The sequence below is a fragment of the Gracilinanus agilis genome, chromosome 1 (assembly GCF_016433145.1).
Source record: "Gracilinanus agilis isolate LMUSP501 chromosome 1, AgileGrace, whole genome shotgun sequence".
In the NCBI taxonomy this organism is placed as follows: Eukaryota; Metazoa; Chordata; class Mammalia; order Didelphimorphia; family Didelphidae; genus Gracilinanus; species Gracilinanus agilis.
This window is the reverse complement of record NC_058130.1, coordinates 417,232,268-417,249,725: the sequence shown is the minus strand read 5'-3', so window position 1 is coordinate 417,249,725 and position 17,458 is coordinate 417,232,268. Positions and strand designations below refer to the sequence as shown.

At 36.6% G+C, this 17,458-nt stretch overlaps 1 pseudogene; it reads right to left on the bottom strand.

Annotated features, from left to right (window-relative positions):
• Positions 1 to 1,671: 1,671 nt before the first annotated feature.
• LOC123252397 lies at positions 1,672 to 16,796 on the bottom strand (annotated as a pseudogene).
• Between the last annotated feature and the right edge of the window lie 662 nt (positions 16,797 to 17,458).

Here is a 17,458-nt window from a genome sequence, read left to right as displayed (position 1 = left end):
CTTTTTCTAAAGTATACATCTGGTCATGTTATTGCCCTACTCAATCAATTTCAGTGGTTCCCTATTATTTCCAGGATCAAATATAATCTCCTACTTTTGATATTAAAAAGCCTTTGATAACTCAATTCCAACCAACTTATCCAGCCTGGCTGCAAAGTCTTCCCCTGATAGAATACAATAGTACAACCAAACTGGACTTCTTGTTTTTGTTTCATATACTCCATTTTCTATCTCTGTTTTGGCTGTGCAAGGGGGCATGAATCAAAGTCCTCATTAATTTCTTGCTTAGAACATCTAGTTTCCTTCATTGCTTGGCTCATGTCATCTTCTAGAAGATGCCTTTCTTGACCTCATATGTTTGAGTAAGCACCACCCCCATCCCACCTCCCACTCCTGGAATATAAACAAATTCCATCACCTTTTATACATTAACATATATACATATATACTTTATTCTCTTTATTATATCACCTTATATTTCTAAATCATGTATCAATTTTGACCTTATCTTAGTATATGGCATGGAGTGTTGGTCTGTACCCAGTTTTTTTTGTTTGTTTTTATTTTTTCATTAAATGCTTCACTTTTATTATAGAACCCAAAATACAAAACTCATTCCAAGGCTTCAATTTAGGTTGACATCACTGAAAATGGTCCATTTTCTCATTATTCTGGTGGTGGTCATCCCAGTAGTTACCTGATTAATGCATCCTTTCCAATAAGAATACTTTGCCTAGAGTGGATTTAAAACTTATCAAAGTTGAAGTTAACAGTCTAGCTTATTTCATAATCACTTTAAGCCACCCTTTCAAAGCATGGTTACCATTCCCATGTATGCTAAGCATTATAGTCTTTAAAAAGCTGCATTCAACTGATACTCAATCCACGTAAATTAAATTCTATTCTACTGATAGCTCATACACAGGAAAAAAGATACAATATTCATGTGATTATTTTATTCTTCAACTTTATCCTTCTCCCAAAAGCCACCTTAGGTACACTAGCTAGTGTGAAAACCTATAATTATTGTCTAAATAAAATATGTTCACACTTTTTAACTTTATATTACCAAGGTGTGACCAATCAAATAATAGTAGCACAAAGTTTTTTTTTAACTTGTCCAGCACCTATCTTTACTCTGTGAAATGTATGACTCAAATGTATCTTAACTGATAATAATATTTAAAAAACAACTAGTCATAAAAAATGAAAAGGCCATTTAAATAGTAACATGGTATTTATCTACCATAGACCATACACAACAGATTTTAAAATGCTTATTTTGTAAACAAGGGATAAGAGCTCACTTGCTTAGATATTTGAAATACAACTTTATTATGATCTAATTAAAAAAGGAATGGAAATGAGAGTAACCAAAAAGATTCACCACAGAATAATGTGATGGGACTGCAGCAGTCTTATATTTGAAAGTCAAGGGGACATAATTGGGGTCCAAAACAGCTAAATTCGCAGGTCCAAAATATGAATTATATAGATTTTTTTAACTGCCACATTCACTCTGAAGCCCATTCATCTCCTTCATCATCCCAAATATCAAGCACACGTTTTGCTGAGCTATATAATATAGTGGCAAACACGCTACAGCACTGACATCACAGGACAGTTACTTATAAAACTAGACCTCTGAAGCTGGACTCTAGCTCTATTCCTTTATAGGTCATTGTCTTCATCAGGCAGCACAGTTGTCTGAGCAGTCTGTAAGTCCTGCTCATACTGTGCTGGCTGGGCTGGGTCCATGACAACCTCTGGAGGTGCAAGAGCAGGCATGGCAACAAACTCCAAGTAGGGTCTCCAGTAAGTTTTCCAGCAAGCCAAAGGAAGGCCTTCTCAAAGTTCTTGTTACTTTTGGCTGAAACATTATAGTTTTAGAGATTCTTCTTCCTATTGAAGACAATTGATTTTGCCCTGACTTTTCTGTCCTTAATATCCACTTTGTTGCCACACAACACTATGGAGATATTTTCACATACTCATACCAGATCTCTATGCCAGTGAGGTACATTCTTTTTTTTTCTTTTTCTTTTGAATATTTTCCCATATTTACATGTTCCATGTTTTTTCAAACCTCTCCCCCAAACTCCCCTAACCCACCTTAGCTGACGCACACTTCCACTGGGTTTTACATGTATCATTGATTAAGACCTAATTCCATATTATTGATAATTGGACTAGAGTTATCATTTTGTGTCTTCATCCCCAATAATATGCCCATCAGCCCCTGTGTTCAAGCACTTGTTTTTCCTCTGTATTTCTCCTTCCACAGTTCTTCCTCTGAATGTGGCTAGTTTTGTTTCTCATCAGTCCCTCAGCCTTGCTCTGGATCCTTACATTGCTGCTAGTGGAGAAGTCCATTATGTTCAATTGTGCCACAGTGTATCTGCCTCTTTGTTTAATGTTCTCCTGGTTCTGCTCCTTTCACTCGGCGTCAATTTCTGGAGGTCATTCCAGTTCACATGGAATTCCTCCAGTTTATTATTCCTTTAAGCACAATAGTATTCCATCACTATCACATACCATAATTTATTCAGCTATTCCCCAATCGAAGGACATTCTCTCAGTGAAGTACATTCTTGTAAGTAACTCTTAATGTTACATCATACATTATAATGGCACGCTGAGCTTGGATATAATAACCATCTCTCAGACCACCAAATTTCTCTTGGCCAGCTGTATTCCATACATTGAATTTAATAGGACCTCTGTTAGTATGGAACACAAGGGGATGGACCTCAGTACCCAAAGTGACTATATACTTCTCAAATTCACCAGTCAAGTAACATTTTACAAATGTAGTTTTCCAGTACCTCCATCACCAGCTAATACAAGTGTGAATTGCACTTGGGGTTCTCCTTGTGTGGCCACCGTGATGTCCTTCCATAAGTATCTCTGTCTCCACCTGACTGAATGATGGCAAGAGGGCAGAAACCCTGTACCCAGTTTTTAACTATATTGTTTTCCAGTTTTCCCAGCAGTTTTTATAGTGTAATGAGATCTTTCAAAAGCTTGAAACACTGGGTTTGTCAAACACTAGGTCACTATGCTCATTTATTACTGAATGTTAAGTACCTAGTCTATACCAGTGATTGAACACTACTTTTTAGACAGTACCAGATTGTTCTGATGTTTGCTGCTTTATTTTTTATACCCTTAACTTCCATCTTAGAATCAATACCATGTATTAGTTCTAAGGCAGAAGAGTGGTAAGGGATAGACAATAGGGGTTGGATGACTTGCCCAGGGTTACACAGCTGGAAAGTGTTTGAAGCCAGAGTTGAACCCAGGACCTTCCATATCTGGGCCTGGCTCTCAATCCACTGAGTCATCTAGCTGCTCCTATTTGTAGCTTTAGAATACAGTTTGAGATCTGGTGAGCTAAGACATTTTTCTTCATATTTTTTTCTCATTTATTCACTTAATATTCTTAGTCTTTCGTTCTTCCAAATGGATCTTATTAATAATTTTCCTAGATCTATGGAATAATTTTGGGGTAGTTTCATTGGCATAGCACCAAGTAGGTAAATTAATTTAGGTAGAATTATAATTTTTACTTGATTGGCTTAGCCTTCCATTATTTAGATCTGACTTCATTTGTGTGAAAAATGTTTTGTAGTTGTAGTCATATAGTTCTTGGGTTTATCTTGACATGTGGACCCCTAGTTACTTTGTACTGTCTACAGTTATTTCAAACAATTTCTTTCTCCTGCTGTTGGATATAATTGGTAGTATAGAGAAACACTGGTGATTCATGTGAGTTTATTTTACATCTTGGAACTTTGCTAAAACATTAGGGTTTTGTTGTTGTTATTGTTGATTCTCAAAGTATACCATCATACCATTTGCAAAGAGTGATAGCTTTATTTGCCTATCTTTTATCTTCAATTTCTTCTTCTCTTGTTGCTATAGCTAGCATTTCTAGTATAATATTGAGTAGTAATGGTGATAATGGGCATCTTGCTTCATCCCTGATCTTTTTGGGAAGCAACTAGTTTATCACCATTACAGGTAATGTTTGCTGAATCAGAAGAAGAAGGAGGAGGAGGAGGAGGAGGAGAGGATGAAGAGAAGAAGAAATTATAACAAGACACAAATACAATCAGACCTGAACAGTTGGAAAAAAATGAATTGTTCATGGGTAGGCCAAGCTAATATGATAAAAAGACAATTGCAGATAAATTAATTTACTTTTTCCATGTCATAAACATCAAACTACCAAAAATTAGAACCAGCACAAATAATAACAAAATTCAGCTGGATGAACAAAAAGTCAAGAATTGGAAGGGAATTAATGAAAAAAAAACTGTGAAGGATAATGGCCTAGCAATACCTGATCTCAAACTCTACTATAAAGTAGTAATCATCAAAACAGTCTGATACTGGCTAAGAAATAGGATGGTAGATCAATGGAATGGATTAGATATACAATATATAGGGGTAAATGACCTTAGTAATCTAGTATTTGATAAACCCAAAGACCCTAGCTTTTGTGATAAAAATTCAATATCTGACAAAAACTGCCAAAAAAACTAGAAAATGGAGCAGAATCTAGGTATAGGCCAATATCTCACACCCTATGCCAATAAGGTCTAAATGGGTATATGATTTAAACATAAAGAGTTATATACCATAAGTAAATTAATATAGAATAGTCTATTTGGAAGATCTGTGGAGAAGGGGAAATTTTATGACAAAAGAAGAGATAGAGGGCATTATAAGATGTAAAATGAATAATTTTGATTATGTTAAATTAAAAAGCTTTTGTACAAGAAAAACAAAAGCAAGGTTAGAAGGGAAACAACAAACTGGGGAAAATATTTATGACAAATTTCTCTGAAAAAGGTACAATTTCTCAAACCTATAGAGATCTAAGTCAGATATGTAATTTCCCATTTGACAAAGGTTCAAAGGATTAGACAAACAGTTTTCAGGTGAAGACATCAGAGTTCTCAATAATCATATGAAAAAATGTTCTAAATCCCTTTTGATTAGAGAAATGCAAATTGAAAGGAACCACCCTACAGCTATCAGATTGGACAATATGACAATTAAAGAAAGTGATAAATGTTGGAGGGCATGGAGCAAGATTGGGACACTAATACATTGTTCATGGAATTGTAAATTAATCCAATCATCCTGGAGGTCAATTTGTAACTATGCCTAAAGGGCTATGAAGTTTTATATACCCTTTGATCCTATAATATGACTCCTGTGTCTATACCCCAAAGAGAACACAATAAAGGGGAAAGAACTTATATAACTATTTATAGCTATCTTTGTGGTGGCAAAGAATTGGAAATTGGAAATTGAGGGGATGTCCATTAATTGGGGAATGGCTTAAAAAATTGTGGTACATGATGGTAATGGAACATTATTGTGCTGTTAGAAAAGTTGAGCAGGATGATTTCAGAAAAATCTGGAAAGACTTACATGAACAGATGCAAAGTGAAACAAGGAGAACCAGGAGAACACTGTACACAGTAAGAGAAGTATTGTATGATAATCAACTGTGAAAGATTTAGCTATTCTCAGCCATACAACGATCCAGGACATTTCTGAAGGACTATATATCAAAGAATGTTCTCTACCTCCAGAAGAAAAAAAAAACCTGTTGGAGTCAGAATGAAGATAAAGCATATTATTTTTCACTTTGGTTTCTTTGGGTTTTTATTTTGGGGTTTTGATTTTATAAGGATTCTCTTAAAACAATGATCAATATGGAAATAGATTTTGCAGCATTATACGTGTATAATCCAGATCAAATTGCTTACCATCTCTGGGAAGGGGGAGGGAGAGAGACAGTTTGGATCTCATAATTTCAGTAAATGTATATTGAAAATTGTTACTACATATAATTGAGAAAAAATATCCTTAAAAAAAGAAATTAGAGGAGGAGGAAGAGGAAATGGAAAAGGAGTAGAAAGATGTCAGCTCAGGTTTATAAATGATGTAATAAAAAACTTCACATTTGTAAGTGAAGTTATAAGGCTGTAACTTCAATAATAAATTTAGCATTAATCTAAGATATGACTATTATATCCCAAAGAAAAAATAATACCATGAACTTGAACTTGTCATCTATTTACTCTTTTATTAATATTTATTGAGCTTCTATACTATACTAGTAGCTAAGTGAATGGCTTAGTGAAAGCTAGTTGGGAATCGGAGAAGGGAAATTCAAAGAAATATAAGAAATAGTTCCTTCCCTTAGTACCTTTATATTTTTTTGAAGAGATAAAACTCACCCTTAAACAATCAAAGAGCAAGAGTTATGTCCCAGAGTCTTCTCTCATGGATATAATGATGGTCCCAATGTATTCTGGTTATTTTAAAATTGTATATGAGATAAAGGAAAATGGAAATCAGGGAAGAGGGGAAAGGAAGAGAGGCATTAAAGAAAGAATGAAGAAAGAAAGAAGGAAAGAAAAAAGGAAGGAAAGGAGGGAGGGAGGTGAGAAGGTTGGAAAATGGAGAAAGGGTAGAATGAAGAGAGGAAAGAAAGAAAGAAAGAAGGAAGGAAGACAAGTATGAATCTGAATTTAATACCTTGTCAACTATTGATATAAGGGTGGATTCCACCTCCACCCTAATTAATCACAAAAGTTCCAGACATCTTCACTGAATAAATCCATCAAAAATAATCTATGCGTGATAATCTATTAATTATTTAGAAATTATCACAGGGGCAGTGGGTCATTAGATGAAAGCAGATGATGCCACATCAGAAGATATCTTATGTTTGTTTGAAAAGAATGCCATATCCTGTTAGGCTAACTATAAAAGAGTGAGTATTAAGGGAGTTCTGCAAGTTTCCGTGGCGGACCAACCTACTAGTAGAATAGTTCTAGGCAATCACCAGAGGTAAAATCACCTGAGGTTGGTTAGTGAGAAATATGTTAAGGATATCCACAATAATTCAACTGACCAGATAAGGTATCATTGACCAAAAGTGTAGTAGTAACTGATGACAGAGAAGGTTTCTTTATATAATGAAAACATATATAGGAAATGAGACCCTTTTTGGCAGAGGGAAGTGCTGACTATAGACTCTAGGAAAAGACTGATTCTCAAAGCCCAGAAAATTTGTGTTGTTTAGTCTTTTTTCAGGCATGTTCAACTCTTCATGACCCCCTTTTGGAGTTTTCTTGGCAAAGATACTGAAATGCTTTGCCATTTAATTCTCCAGATTATTTTACAGATGAGGAAAGTAAGGCAAACAAGGTTATGTGACTTGCCCAGGGAAATAATGAGTAAATGTCTGAGTCCTAATTTGAGCCTGAGTCTTGCTGACTCCAGGTCTGGCACTCTGTCCACCTAGCTTCCCTAATATTAGCTATACCTAAAGGGAACTTCTTTCAGTCTCTGGGAAGGGAGAAAATATTTTCAGCAAATCCTTTTCATTACTTGCAACATATCCCCTTGGTCACAAAAAAAAATGTTTTCTACATATGTGCCTTAACAACAATGTGGTGTGCTCTTGTTCTAAGGACTTCGTGTATACAGAGAAAGTAGCACCAGTTTAAAGGAAATACCTTGTATCAACTCCTCTTACCCTAGAAAATCCTATTCTCAGCTGTTAATTTTAACTGATTTTGATTGATAGAAAGTACAGTAGTAGGGATTTCTGAATGATAGTGTTAGAAGCCTCAAACCTTCAGTAATCTCCTTAAAATCCTAAGAGTAATAGTTACTTTCTGAGGACATGAAATGCCAAAATTAGGAGAAGTTGGTGAAGTAGTCTCAGAGGATGTGTTAAAAGAAAAGGAATATGAGAATAGATTTAATGACACTAAGAGATGTCAGATACTCTTGAGGTCAAATACTGCAGTATTTGCAACCAATATCTAAAAAGAAATCCCTTCTTCCAAATTCCCTGAAAAGTGATCATCTAGCTTTTTAAATTATTTTAATATTTATTGACTTTAGTCAGCCAAAATCCAGCTTCTCACTCACCCTAAGACGGTGATGGGCAACCTTTTGAGCTTGGTGTGTCAAAATTCTCCAAAAAACTGAGCATAACTTGAGTGGTGTGTCACTTTGAGAATAAAAGCCATAATTTTGTGATATTTGTAGTTTAAATAACAAAAATGTATAATTGTAATGTATAACTATTTAATAAACCAAAATAGGTAAATTAATATAGGTAGAATTGTCATCTATAGTGCACAGTATCTATACTACACTACAGCAAATGTTTCATCCTCTGCATGTGGCTCCATACTTCTCTGCATGCAGCCACATGTGGCCGAGTGTCATCAAAAAAAGGTTTGCCATCACCTCCCTAAGACTTCCCCAACCATAAGCAAAACCAAAAACAAATAACTACAAAATGTATAGTCAATTGTAAGAAAATATAAGGTAATGGGGTTACCAGGGATATTACAATAAACTAAGGGGTTTGTGGGAACACACTTTAGGATTTATGAGAGACTGGACCAGGGTGAAGAGACCAGAGTTTACTGTATTTCCACAGGAATGGCAGTTGATCTTAACTGTCACCCAGTTTCCACTAGACCAGAGTATAGTAACAGGCTAACAAGGTAAAAGGGACTTAACAGCTTTAATTATGTTATACTAAAAAGGTGGGAAAGGATTTCTATACTAAAATCTAAGGGATAAAACCACAGGGCAATGGGAGGACTTATTCTACTCTTATCTAAGTGATCTAAACTAACAGGGCCCAAGGAGCTATAAATAGAGTCTCTGGGTTTCTGCCTCAAACCTGGAACCTGTCAGGCTTGAGTACAGCTAGGGCTTTGTGGCTTTGGGATTTTCACTGCAATCCACTGATGATCTCTGGATGCCAGGAGTCAGGATGGTCTCAGGAACCAAGTAGTGAGGGTTTGCTTGAAGCACTCCTCCAGTACCCAAACTTCACCTCTTCTCTTGGCTTTGTAGATTTGTCCTTTACTAGATGCCACACCACACAGGATCCCAGGGGAAATCAGGATGCAAGGTGTCCTTTGCTCTGAGGGCTCCCAGGCTGGCAACAGTTTTTGCCCACCACTAATGGAGTCCACACACAGGGCACAGGCAAACTTCCTCCTCCTTCATTCCAACCTGGAATTCCCAGCTCCAGCTCCTTCCTGCTAGGTACATCTTAATTCCTAATAACTAGCTAATCTCATCTTACTCATAACACAATCAAAACAAATTTCTATGTTAATGCATATCCAAAATAAAATTTCTTATTCTGAATTCTGAATCCTTGACATCTCTATCAAGAGATGGTTAGTATATTTCATTACTAGTTTCATTACTAGTTGTCTGGAATTCTCGTTGGACATTAGGATGATGAGTTCAGCATAATACTATTACAAAATAATTATATACTATAACTTGGTCATCCATTCCCCAGTTTTTCAGCATCCCATCATATTCCCATTTTTCCCACTTCAAAAAGAGTTATAAATATTGTTGTATTGATTAGTTTATTTTGCTTATGACTAATTTCATCGTTAATCTACCCTTGCTTTTATTATCCTGACCCTTTCTTCACTTTCCTTCCTATTCTCCTGTTGAGTGAGATATACTTTGGTAACCAATTTTGTCAATGTACTAAGTATTGAAATGATGAAAATGATGATTGACTTCATTACTCCAAGGGATAGGATATTAATTATGGACAAAGATTGTAATATAACAGATTGTGTACTAGGCAGGAAGAGCTGTGTTTAATTCTTGTTAATATTTCCTAGATGAATGATCTCTCCTATAAATAACTGCATCTATAAAATGGGAATGATATTACTAATAGTATTCCCCTCATAGTGTTACTGAATGTCTCAAATGAGTGTAAGGTTGGTAAATTATGATTTGCACAATGCTTGCTATAGGTTAAAATTTAATAAAAATATGATTTAACAAAAAAAACCCAGTAGTTTCCTATATTTCCTTACACGTGTAAGGATGGAATTTTGTTGAGAGGAGATGAAACCGAAGGAGGAGAAGACCGTTGCTGGCAATTGAAACTAGCAGGGGATTCTGGGAATTTCTCCCGAGAGGAGGGAGAAGAGTGGTCTTTGGGCTGGGGGGCTGGGAGGAGAGAGGAGGCCGAAAACCCAGCTCTGATTGGTCCAGAGGCCTTCCTTGGAAACTGAAACCCTGATTCCCTACTCACAGCCATTTCAACACAACTACAACCATCAAGTCAACTAAGATTTTGGACTCCACTGGGAGCAATCTCTTAGACTCCCTCACTCATTATCATCCTTATACACATAGCAGATATTTACAATAGATGTTGAATGATGATATGACTGATAGAATGACTGATTGAATGAATGAATGAATGAATGCTCTGAGGTTATCCCTAATCTAAGACATTGATGCCAGGGAAAATACATATGAACTCACATAAAATGTCTATAATTGCTCCTGCCAAAAATTGATTTGTTGGTGTGAGGCATAAGAGGAGTAATCCTTGCAGTGTCCTGATTCTTGGCTCTGGGCACACATACTCTTTGTGTAGCTGCTGGAGCCATTCAGTCTCTGACAGTCAAGACTGCTTTACTTTGTTAGACCTTCAAGCAAGACCACAGTCTACCTTAGTTTAGCTGTTTTAAGTTTAGAAAGAAGATTATTAGGGGCTTAAATAGGAGGTCAGCCATTCAAGATACATTTCCCACTTTGGGGGGAAAGGGCTGCTTATTTGACATAGCTGTTTTAGTTAGCTTCCCCATACCTATCATTCCTAAACCATTTCTCCCCCTTCCTATTTCCAGATATCAATAAACCCTTATCATCTAGGAACTGTGTAGTAATTTGGGGAAATACTCACATCCTCCATAAGCCAAGTTCCTCTTACTAGTGGCTCTGAAGTTGATCCTAACTTCTGAACCAGTGGGCTCCTCCTAAGACATTAAGCCTCACTATTTTATCCTGTGGGGAAATAATATATACAGAGAAAGATATTATCACAAGGGGTTTAGTCTCCATCCACTCACCATCTTGGCCCAGAAGTTATCAAGCTAGATTATCCTCCATAACCAGACAGTTAACTGATTTCCAACTGCTTACAGGGAGGGGGGGAGGTGAAGGAGTACTCCACAGGCTATTGCCCCTCCCATCCAGTCAAGCCTGCCTGCTTCTCCGAAGATCTGGGATTGGGGAGACTCCATTGCCACTGACCCATAATTTTACAGTTTCCCTAATCTTACACATTCATAGGGGTGAAGATATAATTAGAAAACAGAAAATCACATTTTATGTTTCAAAGACCCTTTAGAGATTATTTAAGTCAACATTGATTTAGTGAATTGAGAAATTGGAAGTCCAAAGACATGAAGAGATGTGCCCATGGTCAATAGCTCAGCAGAGCTGGGATTAGATCCCAGATCTCTTAAGTCCTAGTCTAGAAGAACTCCCAATTCTTCTTTGGCAGCATTTAATTATTCAGGGACAGTGATACAACAGTACTTACTGCTTCCACGTCTGGGAAATAAGGAAGTATGGAACACTTGGTCCCAGATTTGGAACTTTCATGGAGATTAAACCAGAGAATTATTCCATGGTAGGAAGGGTCTTCTCCTGGCCTCTGGGGCACAGCCCCAAAGAAAACTCAACATATTGCAAAATTATTTTGAGGATGTGAAGCACAAAATGCTAAACTTGTAAAATACTGGTTTATAGACCAATTGAAGCATATGGATTGTGTTTCCTCAAAATGTTTGAGAGATCATTGAAAGCAGCTTTTCTACATACAGATACACAGAAATACCCTGCTACTCCCCCTCTCCTGATATAATCATTACATATCTTATTATATATGCAGCAAGTTCCACCTATCTCATGCTAGGTTTAAACCCTCATAGGTTGAGGACTTCATAGAACAACTCTTATTTATCAATTAATCACAGAAGGCCTTCTATTTAAATCCAGTCTACCTTCCCAGAATTATTAAACATTATTGCCATTCAATCAATCATTCAACACTTCCCTGTGTACCATATCTTCCATGTGCATGATTTGTCTTCTCCTTTCTACCTAGATATCCTTAAAATCCACTCCCTGTACATCTCTATTTCATATAATCTTTTCATGACTCAACTCATGTGCTAACTGCTACAGGAAGTATACTCTGATCCTCCAAGTATTTAGAAAGCACTCATCAGAAATCACTTTCCATATACTTTTCTATATATTTGCAGTTAAGTTTCTGTGTGCATACTGTTAACAGCACTTGCTCTCCTCCCCTACCACCCAATGTAAACTCTTTGAGAATGAAAGCAGTTTTATTTTTTGTCTTCACATTCCCAGTGCTTCTTATAGTCAACTCAATACTTTTTCTTGTTTCAACATATTTATTTGCATAATTATCTTATCTCCTTTGCTAGAATATAAACTCTCAGAAGGTAGGAAGCATGCTTCAACTTTCTTTTTCTTTTTCAATTTAAAGAAATTTTATTTTTCCAATTACAGATAATAAAAATTTTTAGCATGTTTTACAAAACTATGAGATCTAAACTGTCTTCAACCCACCCTTCACTTTCCCCATTCAGAAATGGTAGGCAATTTGACCTGGACCATACATATATATTATCATGCAAAATGCACTTCAATATTGGTCATTGATTTAAGAGTATACTCAAGCAAAACTGAAACCCCAAAATAAAAAAGGAAATACAGTGATGTGAAAGATAGTATGCTTCTGCATCCATCTGACTCAACAATTCTTTCTCTGGAGGTGAATAGCATTTCCCTGTCATAAGTCTTTCAGAATTGTCCCAGATCATTCCATTACTGAGAGTAAGCCAAGTTTTCAAAGTTGATCCTGGTATGATTTTGCTGTTACTGTATAAAATGTTCTCCTAGGTCTGCTAATATTTTGCTTTGAATCAGTTCATGTAGATCTTTCCAGCTTTTTCTGAAATTAGTTTGCCTATCATTTCTTATAGCCCAATAGTATTCCATCACCAATCTGGAACACAATTTGTTCAGCCATTCCCCAGCTGATGGACTTCCCCATAGTTACCAAATCTTTGCTACCACAAAAAGTTTTATAGCCCTTTATATAGTTTTATGGCCCTTTGGACATAGTTCCAAATGGCCCTCCTGAATTGTTGTATCAGTTCACAATTCCCCCAATAATGCATTAGTGTCCTAATTTTGCCACATCCCTTCCAATATTTGTCAAAAAAAGAAAAAAAAAAGCCTTTACTTTCATATTGGCCAATCTGAGAGGTGAATAGCCATTCCTCAGAGTTGTTTTAATTTGCATTTCTCTAATCAAGAGTGATTTTGAACATTTTTTCATATGATTAATGAGAGCTTTGATTCCTTCTTCTGAAACATGCTAGTTCATATCCTTTAAACATTTGTCAATTGGGGAATGGATTGTATTCACATAAATTTGACTTAGTTCTCTACAGAGTTGAGAAATTAGAGCTTTATCAGAGAAATTTGCAATAAAAATTTTTTCTCACTTTTTGTTTCTCTTTTAATCTTGATTATATTTGTTTTGGTCATATGAAGGGTTTTTAAAAATATTTAATATAGTGAAAATTATTCATTTTACATCTTATAATGATCTCTTTCTCTCCTTTGGTCATAAATTCTTTCCTTCTTCATCGATCTGTCAGGTAAACCACTCTATGGTCCCCTAATTTACTAACAGTGTGAATTTTTATCTAAATCATATACTCATTTTGAACTTATCTTGGTGAGTGTGAAATATTGGTCTAAACTTTATCTCTGCCATACTGTTTTCCAATTTTCCCAATAATTTTCATTAAAAAGTAAATTCTTATTTTAAAAGCTGAGTTATTTGGGTTTATCAAACACTAGATAGCCAAGGCATTTGCCCCTAAATGTTATACATGTAATCAATTCAGTTGATCTACTATTTCTTAGACAATACCAGACTGTTTTGATTATTGATCCTTTGTAATGGATAGCTTGAGATCTTGTACTGCCACCTTCCTTCACATTTTTTCATTAACTCCCTTGATTTTCTTGACCTTTTGTTTATATATATTTTTTCCATACAATAATCATTTGGTAGTTTGCTTAGTAAGGCGCTGAATAAGTAAATTAATTTAGGCAGAATTGTCATTTTTTATTATAATAGCTCAGCCTACACATGAACAATTAATATTTTCCTAGATTTTTAGATCTGATTTTATTGAGGTGAAAAGTGTTTTGTAATTGCATTCATATAATTCCTGTGCTTGTCTTGGCAAGTGTGTCATTTGAAATTGTTATAAGACCTGGAAGACTACAGCTCCCAGGACTTTCTCTGTTACAACTTCCCCTGACAACTCCCACTCCTTTGTGGGAGGTGTCAGGGACAGTATAAAAGGGAAAGTTTGGCGCCTTTTCTCTCTCTGACCCTGGAGGTGGGCAATCCTGGAAGCAGTGTGCTCTATGCTGGAAGCTCAGCTTTTTACCCTGAGCTCTCTACCCTGGAGCTCCCTCTACCCTGAGACCCTGATCTCTCTCGACGCCTTTTCCCCCTTATTCCTACCTCCTAGTTTTTCCTAGACATTCCTCTTTCTAATTTAAATAAAAGCTAGCTATTAAAACCCTAAAGTTGCTCTCTGATCATTCATTTGAGGGCTTTGGTCAGTTTCCCCCTGCCGGGGCTGGGACCACTACCTTCCTTTCCCTTCCTCTACCTTCATCTCTCCTTTCTCCCATCCATCTTACCTTCCTCTCTCATTCCTCACTCCCCCCATTCCCCCCAGTATATTTCAAGGTATTTTATGTTGTCTAGAGTGATTTTAAATTGTTCCCAGAACACACAGAAGAGATAGGAGGAAGGATTCCCCCTGGAGCTCTCTGTGCCCATTTCCAGGGGATTTCACAGTAAAAGAGTGGAATTAAAGCAAAGGAAGTGCTGCGATGTGTCTGAGGAAGTTGTGGTAGGGAGTCCTGGGAGATGTAGTCTCCCAGGGTTCAGAAGGTTTTTTTTTTTTTTTTAACTGTACAAAATGGAATTTCTATCTCTTGCTGCTGAACTTTGTTGGCAATATTAGAAATATTGTTGGTTTATGTGGATTTATTTTGTATCCTGAAATTTTACTTAAGTTATTAATTATTTCAACTAATATTTAGTTGACTAGGATTTTCTAAGTATACTATCACATCATCTGCAAAGAGTGATAATTTAGTTTCCTCATTGCCTGCTTTAATTCCTTCAATTACTTTCTTCTTTTCTTATTGCTAAAGCTAGTATTTCTAAATCAATATTAAATAATAGTGGTGATAATGGGCATCCTTGTTTCACTCCTAATCGTATTGGCAGTCACTGCTTTTGGTGTCACTCAGGGCTTGATCAGGTCAGGAACTCTGTGGACCAGTTTACTTTGATACTTTTAACTTTGCCTTGACCTTTGGTAGGGGCTAGCTCTGGGCCTCTCCCTGGGTTTATACAGACCAGTAGTGCTAGATACTATCTTGTGCTGGGGTTCAAGTCCTAACCACAAGCTTGGGCTGGGATTCCCTGCCTCACTCTGGGCTTACTCAGATCAGGCAAGCCACATAGACTGACTCATGCTGGGATTCCTGACCTTACTACAGGTGTGGGCTGGGGTTTGGAAGTGTATGGGGTTGCACTACTCTTGATTTAGGCAGGGTCACAGATTCTAGACATTGGCTTGGGCCCAGGTTCAAAATCTGGAGGACTACATGTGGAATGGGTGGTGGTGGTGTTTGTTGTTGGCTGATGCTAGTACTCCTAGTGGGCTGTGCTCCCCTCTTATCCCAGTGCCCCAGGTGCTCTCTATGTACCTTTCAAGTTGTCTTTTGCATGAAAATTGCTTCACTCTGTCTCCTTGGTTGTTTGCCATTTCCCAGAATTCATTTTTAGGTGTAAGGTGATAGTTATTTATTTAAAATTTTTGTTTCTAAATTCATTAATGATTTGGGTCTATAATTTTCTTTCTCTGTTTTTGCCCATTCCGATTTAGGTAACAGAACCACATTCATGTCATAGAAAGAATTTGGTAGGATTCCTTCTCTGCCAACTTTCTCAAAAAGCTCATATGACAAACCCGGCCTCAGCCACTTCCCAGCTGTGTGACCCTGGGCAGGTCACTTGATCCCCATTGCCCACCCTTACCACTCTTCCACCTATGAGACAATACACCGAAAGTACAAGGGTTTAAAAAAAAAACAACTCATATGATATTGGGATTAATTGTTTTTTAAATGTTTAATAGAATTCCTTTTGATTCAATTTTATTGTTTCTGGATATCACATAAAATAATCAGCTTGTAGTTGCTCAATTCTAATTTTTAAGAAATAATTTTCTTCCATGAGCTTTTGAACCTCCTTTCTCATTGGCCAATTCTGTTGTCATTTTCTTCTTGCATTGCTTTCATTTCTCTTCTCAATTTTTCCTCTGCCTCTTTTAATTGAATTTTGAAATCCTTTTTGGGGCTCTTCCAGAGCCTGAGACTAATTCATATTCTTCTTTGAAGTTTTGCAAATAACTGCTTTTGCTTTTTACTGTCCCCTTCTGTTTCTGTGCCTAGCTCTTATATTTCTCCATAAAAATGTTCTACAGTTAGTTATTTTTTTATTTGATGTTTGCTCATTTTCCCAAACTTTTTCTTGGCTTTCACTTATCCTAAACATTGGGCTCTGTTCTCAGGGTGAAGGGGACATTCTCTTTGACTTCAGTTTTTCCTTCCTGCTGCCCTTACCTCCTTATCTGAATTTCTACAAATTTCAGTTCTTCCAAAGTGGCATGATGGCCTATGGATTGGGAACTCTCAGAGCTGCCTCCCACTGCTGATTCAATCACTCCCTGAAACTTCTGATGGCTTGCAGAGCTCATAGCAGTATGAGCTCCCCTGTGCTAGGGCTCAGAGTCTACTCAGGTAGTGAAATATTTACCCTTATATTAAGTAGTTTTTGCTTACATTGTTAGTTAACGTTTTGTATGTTAATGTTTTTGCAATTAGATCTTGAGATCTTTCAGAATCTAAATTGTGGGATTCTTTTTTCCTCCTTTTTTTGGAACCAGCAAAGGACCTAGCATGGGCACTATTAGCAGAAAAATCAGTAAAATCATTCTGACTTGATAAGCACATATCTAGTATGTCCTGCTTAAAACTTATATTCACATACATTGTCTATAGCCATTTCTTATTGGCTAACTCTGCCAGTCCATTGGTACTTCTCTGTGCTGCCAATAATGAAATAGTTCAATCCTTTTTTCTCATTTGGGCTGTGAGATATCCTGGGACCATTTCTCATTTGTCAGAATTGCTTTCTGATGTAAATATCGAAAGAAAGGCTTGGGGAGAGGTTGAGATGAGGAGAAGAAGGGAGGGATACAGACAAAATCCTGCTGTTAAATTTAGAAATTTCTCTAAAAACACAGCCATGAAATGGCTGAAACTCAAATGTAGAGAATCATGTCTCTTGAAAATAAATATCCCCCAAGCTCATAAACACCAAGGCTAGTGGTCAGGAATGAACAGATGTTTATTGCCT